The 12,744-nt window shown below is 40.4% G+C and overlaps 1 long non-coding RNA gene across 1 annotated transcript in view; it reads right to left on the minus strand.

Annotated features, from left to right (window-relative positions):
- Positions 1 to 1,125: 1,125 nt before the first annotated feature.
- Positions 1,126 to 12,744, minus strand: part of LOC143805957 (uncharacterized) — a 91,592-nt gene continuing 79,973 nt past the window's right edge. Inside the window, exon 3 of the long non-coding RNA XR_013221360.1 lies at positions 1,126 to 1,360. This is a non-coding gene — a long non-coding RNA (uncharacterized LOC143805957). The remainder of the gene's footprint in view (positions 1,361 to 12,744) is intronic.

Raw genomic sequence — 12,744 nt, forward strand, 5'->3', positions numbered from 1 at the left:
ATCTTCCTTTGGCCGCGCGTGCGCAGAAGCGGCGCTCTGCTGGCCGCGGCTTCAGGAAAATGGCCGCCGCGATCTCCATCTGCGCACGCGCGGCATCCCGCGGCCATTTTCCCGAAGCCGCGGCCAGCAGAGCGCCGCTTCTGCGCACGCGCGGGCAAAGGAAGATGGCCGCGCCCACCGATCACCAATGCAATAACGAACACCGCGCTATTTTAAATCCCCTGGAAGAGGATTCCGGACTTTGGGCATGCGCACACCACTACGCCACCAACGGAAAACTACGCCAAATCTGGGTGAAGACACCACGCCCATGTGACCTGACCAGCCTGATTGACAGGCGAAAACGGAGACTTTGCAAAGTTATTTCGGCAACTTAGGTGGGTAATAAACGCATAACACACACACTAATGTAACGCCCACCTCTGCCCCTATTTAACGCTATTTTTATCCCATCTTCCAAAAACGTGGTGACAGGTTCCCTTTAAAGGCTCCCCTCTAATATGCTAGATCGTGTAGCTAGCGCAAAGTCTGTCCATAGAAGCCCTTTTAAGTACCAGCCTTCCACAGACAGTGCGCCATTTCTTGGATGTGAAGAACATTGTTCTGGTCACCTAGTCCAATAAATTAAAGTAAAGCAGCAGCTTTGGATTTGAGTATGGTGCATGCCTCTTAAGACCTGGAGGTCTTAAAGTTTCCTCTACTTGAAATGCCCTGTTTCCATATTTGCTGACCTATTTACCTCCTTCCCGACATGACACACGAAAGATGGCCATTACATTATTCCTGATGGCCATCTCTTTGGTATGTTGAGTATCTAAGAAATGGTGGAAAAAAATATTCACAGATGTTTGATTTCGTGTAATGGGATTCGTTATTCCTCAGAGGTAGGAACCCTTGAGTAAACCATCTCTCTGAGGTTCCTCCTTGGTTAAAAGATTGTGGATGACTGCTCAAAGCCAAGCTGCTTTTTGAAAAGTCTATCAGTGGGTTATTCCCATCTCCCCGAGGTAGCCAAGATGTTCTGTCGGCTGATCCAGGCAGGCCAAGGAATCTGGGGCAAAAACTGTGGGACAACTTGTTGCTCATAGGGACACATGAAGCAGAAAATAGTTTATGTGCTTAAACAATTGACAGAATATTTCTATAAAACATTGAGACCGGTGATATAGGCTGTAGATTTTATAGATTTGTATGAATGGGACACATATCTTATGGACAAGTGATTAATTGGCATGAAATGCTGGAGTGTACAGCCATGAGGTGATGCAAGGTTGATAAGATGGTCTTCCGTGTGGAGTGGTCATCTTGATTTTGGTGCAGCTCTCCCTTTGATGTTCTTTTGACTATTGATGCTTGTGCCCTGATGTGCCAAAAAGAATAAAAAAGAGATATACATTTAGATACAGAAGTGTATAACCCACCCCCCCACCATCTTCAATATCTATCTCTATCAAACAAGGATGTGACCACCATAGTCTGACAGCCGGCCTCCTCCTCACCCTCTGCCCCTCTTCATCTTTTGCACCTGCCAATGACAGTGCCAACAATGTAATCTTATTTGCCCGCAGGGACATGGATGGTGACAGCCCGTCTAGTTCCTTCCCACTAGGCTGACCTTGAGGTCAGTCTGCAGCCACTAATTATGGGTGGCCTTACAACATTAGTGTTTTGATGAATCAATCTCCTGTTTGGTCTGGAGGGACTTGCATGACTTGTCTTCCTGTGGAACTGGGGACGAGGTTTTTTTTATCATTCGTCTTGCAGAGTTTTTGCAGTCCTAGATCAGACGAGAGCATAGCTTCTGCAGAAATAGTCCTTGTAAGAGGAAATTGATCCAGGAAAGTTACTTTTTAATATTTTATATACTGATTGGCACTGTAGTGAACACTCACTGTACTCAGCCGCCCAGCGGATCGTCTACTGACTTTTCAGTTAGAGAGAGTACGACTTATATAATTTTGCATTATCCAACTCTAGAGGCTGATAGTCATCATTACACCATCCCATACTAAGAACCCAAGATTGCGCTTACTTCACCCAAATGCCATAAAAAAGTGCTCACAAGCCCTCTCCAGAAGAGTGGTGGACAACGTTCCTTGAGCCAGAAGATCATGCAAAGATTAAAAAAAAGTGAAGTTTAGGGAGATCACGTCTGTGCACTGGTATTTGTCTCTACATACAAGATATGAGCAAATCAATTTGCAGGACCTGGGTCCAGCATCCATCTCTTTTGTCCATGGCTGACAGATAGGGGCCTTGAAAACATCCAGGATTAGTCAGCCTGACGCGACATTATATGTGCAACACACCGCGTCAGATCCAAAGAGGCGCCATAGATTCCGGCATGTAGGAGGTGGTTTGCAGAGCGCCTGTCAGGTGGCCATGGACAACTGACATGTCTGCTGGACCAGGGTCCTACAAATCGCTTTGATCATCGCTACTAAATACCCTTTCATACTAATCCCACCTTCCTAAAAAAGACCCCAACACAAAAATACAGAGGTGCATTATAATGCAAATAATGCTGAGCAATATCCTCCAATTATACGCACATGGAAGTTGTAGGCACCCCTGACTATGCCATAGAGCGTTCCTGGAAGTGGGAACTCTCAACCCAAGTCCGGAACAAAGAATATATTCAATATGTTGAGTGCCTGAGAGAGGATGTGCCCATTCCTGCCAAATTCATTGCAGGGATTATAGCAGAAGGCAAATCATGATGACTTTGACTGCGACCAACATGGCAGACAGTATTTAGCATGCTAAACACCCAAAAAACATCGGGACAAGATAAGACATACAGATTACTTCCCAATAATTCTAAAGAGGTTTCCCCCAAAAAAACTTTATGACCTATCAATCAGACCTGTCATCAGTGTGCCATCACTGGGATTTGAGCCATCATCATTTGTTTCAGTAGAGAGGTGGCCAATGTTGCACAGTCACCACTGCAATCATTATGGCTGGACCTGTCTATATGACCCTTTTAGTGTATGGCCAGCATTATATCAGAAGCACCTATAGTAAGAAAGAACCCCAAATAAATTCAATCTATAGATTACTCATGGAAGATACATCATTGCACCTTAAGCTGCTGGATCTTGGGCACTGCTCGACCCCTTGGACATACTGTAGCGCAAACATAAAGTAGATATGTCAATTAGACGCAGATAGCTCTTGCTCTACGTCTTGAAAAGTTTTTCTCATGGTGTCTTCTCTACCGACTGCAGAAATGTAGAATTTTATGACAAATTTTGCACTTTCTGATCGCCAATTTGGAGGATTTAAGGCCATATAAAAGGTATGTGTACACAATGTTTTGTTTTTTTTAGGCAGGCGAGACCACTGCGTTTTTCACAAGGAAGATAATTCAGGAAACATTAGCATTTATTTTTTTAAGCATCTTTTTAGCTCTTTTTTGTGGTATTCTAAGAGCTTTTTCAACATTTTTTACAGCTGTGATTTTTTTTTCCACAAATTTTCCATTGTTTTGGGGGCGTCATGTTTTACTGGTGTTTTCTGAACATTTTTCAGCTTTTTTTTTTTTTTTAAAGTAAAAACACTCAAAAAGACATCCAGACATCCTTGTGAGCCTTCCCATTGACTTCAGGTGGCAGAAGCCACCTGAAAAACAGACGTAACACTTTTTTTAACTGCTTGGCGTCTTTGGAGACCTGAAGCAATAAAAAGACACTTAGAAGCCTGAACATACATGGGAATGGCAAGTCATTTTTACATAGAAATGCATATGTTCATTATTTTGAGCATTTAGTTAGCGCTTTTTCAGGGGGGTTTTGGAGCAAAGTTCACCTGAAAAAGACGTAGTTCGAACGACCCTAAATCTTTGGTCAAGACAACAAAACAAACTAGACGCCCCTCTTTTGGTGGGTCCAATGTATCCAGCAGTACTATAGCTGGTACCAAGAAAGAAATATTTGGGTAAGTGGTATGGACTCTTGGGCACAACTACTGGACACACCAGGGATTTTGGAGCAATTGGTGGCAAGGGAAGTATTTGCAATGACCGACCTTGGGAACCTAACCACATCCTCAACTGCAATCTGACCCGTGAGTTTGACTGTTCAGAGGGTAGACATTTCTGAGTGTGTCTTCTTGCATGGTCCTCTCTGGGATATTTCGTATACACACACAGGGTTGTAGCCTTCATAATGAACTGATATTTCTGGGACAGATGCCAGACTGAGAGGGAAGATGAAACGGTCTGGAAGGCTCTGCAGAGCAGAACCTGTGTCTAAATATATCGGAGAGGAAGAAAGGAGCAGATGTGGTGGGTCAACTACACAGAAGAAGGATGACAGAGAAGAGTACATCATGCCCACCACCACTGCAATCCAGGTTTTCTTAAGAAGAAAGGCATACATCCCTAAATTCTCCACAGCGGTGGGCTATACTGTAGAAATAAACTACTCTCAGGACTTCAAATTTATTTGACCTTAAAATCAGCATTGATAAGAAAAGTTTTATCTTAAAGTTCTTGACCCTGATGGAAAATCTGGAACGAGGTCTCATCTTTATATGCAGTTTATAGCACTGGTGTCTTCTTGGGCCAGCACAGGTACAAGATCCCAAGTGCAACTGCAGCCTTTGTACCATGTGCCCTGGAAATGTACAGACTAATGTCACAACAAAGGAAAAATACTTGCAATTAGGTCATTAACCAGGATAATGCACACATGGATAATACACAGTGATGTCACAGTGCAGGGATAATACACACAGTGATGTCACAGTACAGGCATAATACACACAGTGATGTCACAGTACAGGGATAAAACACACAGTGATGTCACAGTACAGGGATAATAAAAACAGTGATGTCACAGTGCAGGGATAATAAAAACAGTGATGTCACAGTACAGGGATAATACACACAGTGATGTCACAATACAGGGATAATAAACAGTGATGCGACAGTACAGGGATAATATACACAGTGATGTCACAGTACAGGGATAATAAACACAGTGATGTCACAGTGCAGGGATAATATACACAGTGATGTCACAGTACAGGGATAATACACACAGTGATGCGACAGTACAGGGATAATAAACACAGTGATGTCACAGTACAGGGATAATAAACACAGTGATGTCACAGTGCAGGGATAATATACACAGTGATGTCACAGTACAGGGATAATACACACAGTGATGTCACAGTACAGGGATAATACACACAGTGATGTCACAGTACAGGGATAAAAAGCACAGTGATGTCACAGTACAGGGATAATACACACAGTGATGTCACAGTACAGAAATAATAAACAGTGATGTCACAGTACAGAAATAATAAACAGTGATGTCACAGTACATGGATAATAAACTGATGTCACAGTACATGGATAATATACACAGTGATGTCACAGTACAGGGATAATAAACATAGTGATGTCACAGTACAGGGATAATATACACAGTGATGTCACAGTACAGGGATAAAAAACACAGTGATGTCACAGTACAGGGATAATAAACACAGCGATGTCACAGTACAGGGATAAAAAACACAGTGATGTCACAGTACAGGGATAATACACACAGTGATGTCACAGTACAGGGATAATATAATAATAAACAGTGATGTCACAGTGCAGGGATAATAAACACGGTGATGTCACAGTACAGGGATAATAAACAGTGATGTCACAGTACAGGGATAATAAACAGTGATGCCACAGTACAGGGATAATAAACACAGTGATGTCACAGTACAGGGATAATAAACACAGTGATGTCACAGTACAGGGATAATAAACACAGTGATGTCACAGTACAGGGATAATAAACACAGTGATGTCACAGTACAGGGATAATAAACACAGTGATGTCACAGTACAGGGATAATAAACACAGTGATGTCACAGTACAGGGATAAATACAGTGATGTCACAGTGCAGGGATAATAGACACAGTGATGTCACAGTACAGGGATAATAAACAGTGATGTCACAGTACAGGGATAATAAACACAGTGATGTCACAGTACAGGGATAATAAACACAGTGATGTCACAGTACAGGGATAATACACACAGTGATGTCACAGTACAGGGATAATAAACACAGTGATGTCACAGTACAGGGATAATAAATACAGTGATGTCACAGTGCAGGGATAATAAACACAGTGATGTCACAGTACAGGGATAATAAACATAGTGATGTCACAGTACAGGGATAATAAACACAGTGATATCACAGTACAGGGATAAAAAACACAGTGATGTCACAGTACAGGGATAATAAACACAATGATGTCACAGTACAGGGATAATAAACACAGTGAAGTCACATACCGGGATAATAAACACAGTGATGTCACAGTACAGGGATAATACACACAGTGATGTCACAGTACAGGGATAATACACACAGTGATGTCACAGTACAGGGATAATACACACAGTGATGTCACAGTACAGGGATAATAAACACAGTGATGTCATAGTACAGGGATAATACACACAGTGATGTCACAGTACAGTGATAATACACACAGTGATGTCACAGTACAGGGATAATAGACAGTGATATCACAGTACAGTGATAATAGACACAGTAATGTCACAGTACAGGGATAATAAACAAGGTGATGTCACAGTACAGGGAAAATAAACACAATGATGTCACAGTACAGGGATAATAAACACAGTGATGTCACATACAGGGATAATAAACACAGTGATGTCACAGTACAGGGATAATACACACAGTGATGTCACAGTACAGGGATAAAACACACAGTGATGTCACAGTACAGGGATAATAAACACAGTGATGTCACAGTGCAGGGATAATAAAAACAGTGATGTCACAGTACAGGGATAATACACACAGTGATGTCACAATACAGGGATAATAAACAGTGATGCGACAGTACAGGGATAATAAACACAGTGATGTCACAGTACAGGGATAATAAACACAGTGATGTCACAGTGCAGGGATAATATACACAGTGATGTCACAGTACAGGGATAATACACACAGTGATGTCACAGTACAGGGATAATACACACAGTGATGTCACAGTGCAGGGATAAAAAGCACAGTGATGTCACAGTACAGGGATAATACACACAGTGATGTCACAGTACAGAAATAATAAACAGTGATGTCACAGTACAGAAATAATAAACAGTGATGTCACAGTACATGGATAATAAACTGATGTCACAGTACATGGATAATATACACAGTGATGTCACAGTACAGGGATAATAAACAGTGATGTCACAGTACAGGGATAATAAACACAGCGATGTCACAGTACAGGGATAAAAAACACAGTGATGTCACAGTACAGGGATAATACACACAGTGATGTCACAGTACAGGGATAATATAATAATAAACAGTGATGTCACAGTGCAGGGATAATAAACACGGTGATGTCACAGTACAGGGATAATAAACAGTGATGTCACAGTACAGGGATAATAAACAGTAATGTCAGAGTACAGGGATAATAAACACAGTGATGTCACAGTACAGGGATAATATACACAGTGATGTCACAGTACAGGGATAATAAACAGTGATGTCACAGTACATGGATAATAAACACAATGATGTCACAGTACAGGGATAATAAACAGTAATGTCACAGTACAGGGATAATAAACACAGTGATGTCACAGTACAGGGATAATAAACACAGCGATGTCACAGTACAGGGATAAAAAACACAGTGATGTCACAGTACAGGGATAATACACACAGTGATGTCACAGTACAGGGATAATATAATAATAAACAGTGATGTCACAGTGCAGGGATAATAAACACGGTGATGTCACAGTACAGGGATAATAAACAGTGATGTCACAGTACAGGGATAATAAACAGTGATGTCACAGTACATGGATAATATACACAGTGATGTCACAGTACAGGGATAATAAACACAGTGATGTCACAGTACAGGGATAATAAACACAGTGAGGTCACAGTACAGGGATAATACACACAGTGATGTCACAGTACAGGGATAATAAACACAGTGATGTCACAGTACAGGGATAAAAAACACAGTGATGTCACAGTACAGGGATAATACACACAGTGATGTCACAGTACAGGGATAATAAACACAGTGATGTCACAGTACAGGGATAATAAACAGTAATGTCACAGTACAGGGATAATAAACACAGTGAGGTCACAGTACAGGGATAATACACACAGTGATGTCACAGTACAGGGATAAAAAACACAGTGATGTCACAGTACAGGGATAAAAAACACAGTGATGTCACAGTACAGGGATAATACACACAGTGATGTCACAGTACAGGGATAATAAACACAGTGATGTCACAGTACAGGGATAAAAAACACAGTGATGTCACAGTACAGGGATAATACACACAGTGATGTCACAGTACAGGGATAAAAAACACAGTGATGTCATAGTACAGGGATAATACACACAGTGATGTCACAGTACAGGGATAATAGACAGTGATATCACAGTACAGTGATAATAGACACAGTAATGTCACAGTACAGGGATAATAAACAAGGTGATGTCACAGTACAGGGATAATAAACACAATGATGTCACAGTACAGGGATAATAAACACAGTGATGTCACATACAGGGATAATAAACACAGTGATGTCACAGTACAGGGATAATAGACACAGTGATGTCACAGTACAGGGATAATACACACAGTGATGTCACAGTACAGGGATAATACACACAGTGATGTCACAGTACAGGGATAATAAACACAGTGATGTCACAGTACAGGGATAATACACACAGTGATGTCACAGTACAGGGATAATATAATAATAAACACAGTGATGTCACAGTGCAGGGATAATAAACATGGTGATGTCACAGTACAGGGATAATACACACAGTGATGTCACAGTACAGGGATAATAAACTGATGTCACAGTACATGGATAATATACACAGTGATGTCACAGTACAGGGATAATAAACAGTGATGTCACAGTACAGGGATAATAAACACAGTGATGTCACAGTACAGGGATAATAAATACAGTGATGTCACAGTGCAGGGATAATAGACACAGTGATGTCACAGTACAGGGATAATAAACACAGTGATGTCACAGTACAGGGATAATAAATACAGTGATGTCACAGTGCAGGGATAATAAACACAGTGATGTCACAGTACAGGGATAATAAACACAGTGATGTCACAGTACACAGATAATAAACACAGTGATGTCACAGTACAGAGATAATAAACACAGTGATGTCACAGTACAGGGATAATACACACAGTGATGTCACAGTACAGGGATAATAAACACAGTGATGTCACAGTACAGGGATAATAAATACAGTGATGTCACAGTACAGGGATAATAAATACAGTGATGTCACAGTGCAGGGATAATAAACACAGTGATGTCACAGTACAGGGATAATAAACACAGTGATGTCACAGTACAGAGATAATAAACACAGTGATGTCACAGTACAGGGATAATAAACACAGTGATATCACAGTACAGAGATAATAAACACAGTGATGTCACAGTACAGGGATAATACACACAGTGATGTCACAGTACAGGGATAATATAATAATACACACAGTGATGTCACAGTACAGGGATAATAAACACAGTGATGTCACAGTACATGGATAATATACACAGTGATGTCACAGTACAGGGATAATAAACAGTAATGTCACAGTACAGGGATAATAAATACAGTGATGTCACAGTACAGGGATAATAAACAGTGATGTCACAGTACAGGGATAATAAACACAGCGATGTCACAGTACAGGGATAATAGACAGTGATGTCACAGTACAGGGATAATAAACACAGTGATGTCACAGACAGGGATAATAAACACAGTGATGTCACAGTACAGGGATAATAAACAAGGTGATGTCACAGTACAGGGATAATAAACACAATGATGTCACAGTACAGGGATAATAAACACAGTGATGTCACATACAGGGATAATAAACACAGTGATGTCACAGTACAGGGATAATAGACACAGTGATGTCACAGTACAGAGATAATAAACACAGTGATGTCACAGTACAGGGATAATAAACACAGTGATGTCACAGTACAGGGATAATAAATACAGTGATGTCACAGTGCAGGGATAATAGACACAGTGATGTCACAGTACAGGGATAATACACACAGTGATGTCACAGTACAGGGATAATAAACACAGTGATGTCACAGTACAGGGATAATAAATACAGTGATGTCACAGTGCAGGGATAATAAACACAGTGATGTCACAGTACAGGGATAATAAACACAGTGATGTCACAGTACAGAGATAATAAACACAGTGATGTCACAGTACAGGGATAATAAACACAGTGATGTCACAGTACAGGGATAATAAATACAGTGATGTCACAGTGCAGGGATAATAGACACAGTGATGTCACAGTACAGGGATAATAAACACAGTGATGTCACAGTACAGGGATAATAAATACAGTGATGTCACAGTGCAGGGATAATAAACACAGTGATGTCACAGTACAGGGATAATAAACACAGTGATGTCACAGTACACAGATAATAAACACAGTGATGTCACAGTACAGAGATAATAAACACAGTGATGTCACAGTACAGGGATAATACACACAGTGATGTCACAGTACAGGGATAATAAACACAGTGATGTCACAGTACAGGGATAATAAATACAGTGATGTCACAGTGCAGGGATAATAGACACATTGATGTCACAGTACAGGGATAATACACACAGTGATGTCACAGTACAGGGATAATAAACACAGTGATGTCACAGTACAGGGATAATAAATACAGTGATGTCACAGTGCAGGGATAATAAACACAGTGATGTCACAGTACAGGGATAATAAACACAGTGATGTCACAGTACAGAGATAATAAACACAGTGATGTCACAGTACAGGGATAATAAACACAGTGATATCACAGTACAGAGATAATAAACACAGTGATGTCACAGTACAGGGATAATACACACAGTGATGTCACAGTACAGGGATAATATAATAATACACACAGTGATGTCACAGTACAGGGATAATAAACACAGTGATGTCACAGTACATGGATAATATACACAGTGATGTCACAGTACAGGGATAATAAACAGTAATGTCACAGTACAGGGATAATAAACACAGTGATGTCACAGTACAGGGATAATAAATACAGTGATGTCACAGTACAGGGATAATAAACAGTGATGTCACAGTACAGGGATAATAAACACAGCGATGTCACAGTACAGGGATAATAGACAGTGATGTCACAGTACAGAGATAATAAACACAGTGATGTCACAGACAGGGATAATAAACACAGTGATGTCACAGTGCAGGGATAATAAACAAGGTGATGTCACAGTACAGGGATAATAAACACAATGATGTCACAGTACAGGGATAATAAACACAGTGATGTCACATACAGGGATAATAAACACAGTGATGTCACAGTACAGGGATAATAGACACAGTGATGTCACAGTACAGAGATAATAAACACAGTGATGTCACAGTACAGGGATAATACACACAGTGATGTCACAGTACAGGGATAATAAACACAGTGATGTCACAGTACAGGGATAATAAATACAGTGATGTCACAGTGCTGGGATAATAGACACAGTGATGTCACAGTACAGGGATAATACACACAGTGATGTCACAGTACAGGGATAATAAACACAGTGATGTCACAGTACAGGGATAATAAACACAGTGATGTCACAGACAGGGATAATAAACACAGTGATGTCACAGTGCAGGGATAATAAACAAGGTGATGTCACAGTACAGGGATAATAAACACAATGATGTCACAGTACAGGGATAATAAACACAGTGATGTCACATACAGGGATAATAAACACAGTGATGTCACAGTACAGGGATAATAGACACAGTGATGTCACAGTACAGGGATAATACACACAGTGATGTCACAGTACAGGGATAATATAATATTAAACAGTGATGTCACAGTACAGGGATAATACACACAGTGATGTCACAGTACAGGGATAATATAATATTAAACAGTGATGTCACAGTACAGGGATAATAAACAGTGATGTCACAGTACAGAAATAATAAACAGTGATGTCACAGTACAGGGATAATAGACACAGTGATGTCACAGTACACTGATAATAAACACAGTGATGTCACAGTACAGGGATAAAAAACACAGCGATGTCACAGTACAGGGATAAAAAACACAGTGATGTCACAGTACAGGGATAATACACAGAGTGATGTCACAGTACAGGGATAATATAATAATAAACAGTGATGTCACAGTGCAGGGATAATAAACACGGTGATATCACAGTACAGGGATAATAAACAGTGATGTCACAGTACATGGATAATATACACAGTGATGTCACAGTACAGGGATAATAAACAGTAATGTCACAGTACAGGGATAATAAACACAGTGATGTCACAGTACAGGGATAATAAATACAGTGATGTCACAGTGCAGGGATAATAAACACAGTGATGTCACAGTACAGGGATAATAAACTCAGTGATGTCACAGTACAGGGATTAAAAACACAGTGATGTCACAGTACAGGGATAATACACACAGTGATGTCACAGTACAGGGATAATATAATAATAAACAGTGATGTCACAGTGCAGGGATAATAAACACGGTGATGTCACAGTACAGGGATAATA

Source organism: Ranitomeya variabilis, chromosome 2, assembly GCF_051348905.1.
Source record: "Ranitomeya variabilis isolate aRanVar5 chromosome 2, aRanVar5.hap1, whole genome shotgun sequence".
Taxonomy (NCBI): Eukaryota; Metazoa; Chordata; class Amphibia; order Anura; family Dendrobatidae; genus Ranitomeya; species Ranitomeya variabilis.